Source organism: Rhinopithecus roxellana, chromosome 2 (assembly GCF_007565055.1).
Source record: "Rhinopithecus roxellana isolate Shanxi Qingling chromosome 2, ASM756505v1, whole genome shotgun sequence".
Lineage (NCBI taxonomy): Eukaryota > Metazoa > Chordata > Mammalia > Primates > Cercopithecidae > Rhinopithecus > Rhinopithecus roxellana.
In genome coordinates, this window is record NC_044550.1 from 9,402,714 (window position 1) to 9,408,267 (window position 5,554).

General features: G+C 36.9%; 1 pseudogene; it reads right to left on the minus strand.

Annotated features, from left to right (window-relative positions):
* Positions 1-1,320: 1,320 nt before the first annotated feature.
* Positions 1,321-2,183, minus strand: LOC104675614 (annotated as a pseudogene).
* Positions 2,184-5,554: the final 3,371 nt, after the last annotated feature.

Sequence of the window (5,554 nt, forward strand, 5' to 3'; positions counted from 1 at the left end):
TCTTTCAGAAAGAATGCCAAATTGATACAAACTCTTCAGATGTCTGTCCTAACAATTTTTAGTTCTAAGAACACAAAATAGCTATCTATGGACAATCAATTGTGGCATTTGAAACTGATTTGGTTCCCTTTCCAGCATCCATCTTGAAATAAAACAAGTAGCCTCATACTGAAAATCATTAGCAATCTGAACAATCAACTTTGTAAATACCAGTTAACATTCTGTCATGGAGTCCGGTCCATGATGCCCTTGAAATATCATGAGTATCTCTTCATTTGTTCATATGTACAACCTTCATTTTCATTCTGTGTCATTATTTCTTCTACTCTAAACTGCAGAAATTGTCTTCTAAATGGTTTCATTGCTTTTTTTTATTTTTATTCAAAACTGTGATCCTAAAATCTTTTATAAGCTACCACGTCCCAAGCATCTACTGTATGCTGCATATTCTGTGTCATCCCGAAAGCTTGATACAGAGAATTGAATCTAGTCCTCACAGTGATTCTGGGAATTAGAAGATGATAATGTAGACTGGTTCCTTCAAAGTTTACTCTAATTTTTTCCCAATGTGCCTTCCTGGGCTGAGGTAGGCAAGCTAAATGCCACATTACCCAGACTATTCCAGTCCAGGTTGCAGATGTCACTTTGTGCATTGTTCCCATGTGTTCATGCAAAACTTGAATTAGAACTGAAGTCAAGAAACATACAGAACTTGAAGTCCCCATTTACCTGTTGTAGGGTATGGCAGAGATTTTGTGATGCTGGACCTGAGAGATGTAGTGGTGACTTGTTAATATGGCAGTAGCTTCCTAATCATGGCAGGAGAAAATGTTTCTTTCTATGGTGGTCTAGTTCTGCAGTGTGGCTTTGGGCAGCATTTTAAAACATTTGTTATAAAGACCGTTTTCTTCCTCCAGTGCTTTCAAAAGTCACTTAACATTCTGCGTAACTCTCTTCATGCTTAAAGTATCCAGAGTGGATTATGATAACTGCAACTGAGCAACAACCTGTATATGCAAATATATTCCCACTGTACATCTGACACAGAATAGTTACATTTCTGTTAAATTTAATAGGTAGTTAATAGTAATTTAGGGTTCAAATTGAGGCAGAACTATCTGAACCATGCTTTTAACCATGATGTTCTAATGTGTGTGTACTTTCACTATTCCATTCTCCCACTATACATTCCTTACTGCTAAAAACATCATTTGAATTTTTCTTGTTATCAAAAGCCATTTTTAGTTTATCCCAAGCTCCTTTCTTGTGTTTTTTCTTATTTTTTTGGTCAGATAGTTAATTAGGTTCTTCTTAAGACGTTTAGAACACCAATTTGTGAGGCTAAGTTCCATTTGTCAGGGCAAACACAGATTGCAGGTAGCCCTGGAGTTGAGGAATAGCTTTGATTTTTTGTAAAATCTGTGCATCTCCAGCTTTTGGATTAATTTTGTGCTGCTCTGTAATCTCACATTTCTCTTTTTCCGTGTTGAAGACCTCACCTTCCTGGTGTCTGGGCTTCCACAGTTTCTTCTTCTTGAAGTAAGCATCAGTAAGGTGTTTAGGGGTTTTTACATTGCTGATATCAATTTTGGTTGACGTGGCAATGACAAATTTCTAGTGTGTTCTTAGTAGAGCAACTTGAGTGAGTGCCAGAGGTCCAGTCACAAGTAACAAGCTACTAGACAGCTGCTTCAGGAAAACCACTCTCTTGCCCCTGTGGTGTCCAGTGAGGATGATCAGAATGGTCCTGGGGGTGTTGCTGGCTCACAGTTTTCTCACATGCTGACTGAAGGGTTTTTGCTGTGGATCAATAGCTTTCAAGGCACATCTTCAGTAGGACAATATCTAGGCATTTTGTGAAGTTTAACTACCCAGGTACCACTATTCTTGTCACCACCAAATGGTTTTGTAACAGTTGCAAGAACTTTCTCCTTCTTTTTCTTTTCACCCTTGGATTTAGCGGCTGAGTACTTCTTGTACATGGCCTTTCTGGAATACATGGCAGATCGGGAATACCTGCCAATTCCTCTGACAAGGACAGGATTGTGGCCGCAATGGGGCTTCCCCTTCTTGGGCTTTTTAGTCTTGAGGTTACCCTTTTTCGCCTTGGCACCAGCATCAGCCTTCTTGGCTTCGGGTTTCTTCTCTTTAGTATTTGGCTTCTCAACTTTTTCACCAGCCATCTTGCAGATGGGAAAGAGTTCTTGTGTGTGTGTGTGTGTGTGTGTGTGTGTGTTTGTTTTGGCTTTTTTTTTTTTTTTTTTTTCTCCTGCAAAGCACTCTACATTCCAGTGATGCTGAACTTATTCCTGGCCTTGCCCATCTATGTTGTTTCCACCATAATTCCTTCATCTGGAATCCTTTGCATTCACTTAACCCCCCCAAAATTCTGTCTATAGCTTGAGGAATTTATCCTCAGATTATATGTTCCTCTGAGAAAATTGTAGTGTGCAATTATCTTTTCTTCTTAATTTCATATCTCATAGTGTATCATTTCTTTGATAATTATACATATTATGCCTTATCATATTTCATTTACCATTATCTTATGCATTGAATTTTTAAGATCTGTGTCCATTTTATCTTTGTGGCTAGAAAGAAGGTTATTGGTACATGGACTTCTTGTAGTTCACCAAATGCTGATTACCAACATAGATCATAGCAAATCCAGGTGATCGGCTTCTTTTATTCATATAGAACATTTAAGATTATGGTTTTCAGTTGTAACTCTCACAAGTGTTCCATGGAAAGCTCCTTAAAACACAGATTCCTGAGCACCACTCTAAAAGTCTTACTCAGTAGGACAGGATCTGAGAATCTGTACTTTTAATGAGCTCCTGGGTAAAGTAAATGCTCCTAATCCTAGGACTACACTTTGGTCCAGTGGTAAGAAGAGTGGTAATTTTTATAAAACTTTATATTATTTGTCACAAAAACTGTTTCATTTGCTCACGACAATAGCTGTTAAATTTCTAGTATTATCCCCAATAAAATAAAATTAAGACTTTATGTATGAAGTATAAATCATTCTCTCTGGTCACACTGCTAATAAGTACACGAACCAGATTTCTAACTCATGTTCATTAATTCTATGAGAGGAAAATAAAATCTTGGGACCCCCATACTCACTAAGCAAAGGAAAAAGTCAATCTGGGAGCTGCATCATGCAGAACTGTCTCACATTTTCTTCCTAAATAGATAGCTACAAAGATAAAGGCTACATACCTGTCTCACAATTTGCTCACAATTCCTTGTGGGCCCCAAGGTCTTTTCCCTAAAACAGTTCTGTTGAATTTCACACTGACAATGTAAGTTAACAGCTTATTTTCATAAGTACTGGACAAAGGACAGGACTTACAAGTCAACCCTCCCCTGTGCACAACTCACCTGAGACAAATGGCATATATGACGGTTTCTTCTGCTCTGTGCTGACTTTTGGAAAAATTCACTGAGTACAAGAGAAATGCATAACTATTTTCCCACTTCTGCCTCATACATGTAAAATGTGGATTCAGTAAATGATCAAAGACTAAAAGAAATGAAACTGTTTGTGCCTTTTATCTACCTTATCTACCCTTCCTTTTTCGTTTCCTTCTTCTTTCCCCTACTGCTTGTCCTTTCCCTTTTAATATATATATCCCAAAACCCTCTTTGGAAAAAGCACGAATCAGAGATGTTTCTTGTGGTTTTGTGTTCCTTTTTCCTGGGCATATCCTCAATCTTGACAAAATAAACCTCTAAAATGATGGAGACTCACCTCAGTCATTTTCTTTGATTTACAATTCCAAATTCTATTCTTTTCCTTGATTCCATACTGCCACTTCACTCTCTTAGAGCTTGAATATAATATATAGCAAATACTTTTTTGTTAAAATTAGTTTATTTCTTTCCATCATGAAGATCAGAAATAAAATTTTCTTATCATAGATTTATTTAATAATTTTTGGTTATACTAATTTTATATCAAATGAGTGAAGAATAAAAAACAGTTCTATACAACTTTGATCAAATAAAAAATCTTACAGAAGAAAAGGGAGGGTGGAATGAAACAGGAAGTATATATTCACATCTCCCTGATAATCCGGAAAAAAACTAGAAAGTTGAATACATGAGTCAAGACCCTTTTGGCTGCATATGACAGAAATCTAATCAGTTTAAGCAAAAAATAGAAGTTAAGGAGATTGAGCTTCATTTAAGCTTGTATCTAGGTGCTTAAACAATCCTGTTAATCTTCTCATTTTCTCTTCCACTGTCAGTAATTCTTTTATCTGATATGAAGTATTCTCATATAAGCTATATTCTCATGGTGGCCAGAGGGTCACCAGTAGCTCCAGGGATGAATCTTAGTAGTTAATAAACCCCCTGAGAGAGACAGTCTTTCCTCATAGTTCCTGTAAAAGTTGTCAGGCTCACATCTGTTTGCTCTGATTAGCTCAATTTGAGTCATATATCTGCCTAAGAACCAATTATTGTGACTCTTTAGAGTGCAGAATACCCAAATGAGACACGAAGACTGAACATGATGTTGATACTAAGAGTCTAACTTTGTAAAATATTTGAAGAGATTTATCCTGAGCCAAATATGAGTGACCGGGACCCATGACACAGCCCTCAGGAGATCCTGAGTACATTTGTCCAGTCTAGAAGGCAGGACAATTTGAAGTGGGAGAATGGGGGTGAGGGAGGTCACACTTAGACGAAGATTCAAAATTTTCCTCATTGGCAATTGGTTGAAAGAGTTATTGTCAATAGAAAGGAATGGAAAGGAATGTCTGGGTTATGATAAAAGGCTGTGGAAACCAAAGTTATATCGTGTAGATGAAGCCTCCAGATAGCACACTTCAGAGAAAATAGTTTGTAATTTTTTTTAAAATCAGATTTAAGGTCTGTGTTGATGTTAATGCTGGAGGGTAAATGAGGCATGTCTAACCCCCCATTTCCCATCATGGCCTGAACCAGCTTTCAGGTTAAATTTTAGAGTGCTCTGGCCCAGGAGAAAGTCCATTCAGATGGTTGGGGGATCCTAAGAATTTTATTTTTGGTTTACATTTGTTAACAGGTAATTTTTTAAATGGGGCACTATTACCAAAAGTCAGGAAGTTTTCCAAAGTAGGCAAAAGCAAAAGATGTCTAACAGACCACTAATTATTCGGATATAAATTACAGGAAAGTCAATATGAATCTCTATATAAGGAAACATTATGTTGGTTTAGGAGTTTGAAGAAAGTAATCATGCATGTGGATGAAAGTATGCTGATTAGATGTTTTTTGAAGAGGCTTCCATGAGGTCAAAGAATTGTAGTCATTTCAACACTACAATTATTGTTTTTCTAAGAGATTAAAAACAATAAAAAAAGCCTAAGTAGAAATAAAAGGGCACACCTATGAAGAGAAAATTACTAATATTGATGTTTTTCAGGTATCAGAATTGTGACTGGTTTTTGTGGTAGGCTGTGTTATGTTCCAAATTATTTTCTGCCTCCTCCCCTGTTGGAAGATTACACATTTCTACATTTCATCATGTGACTTTCAGTGTCTTTCTATGGAAGGCATA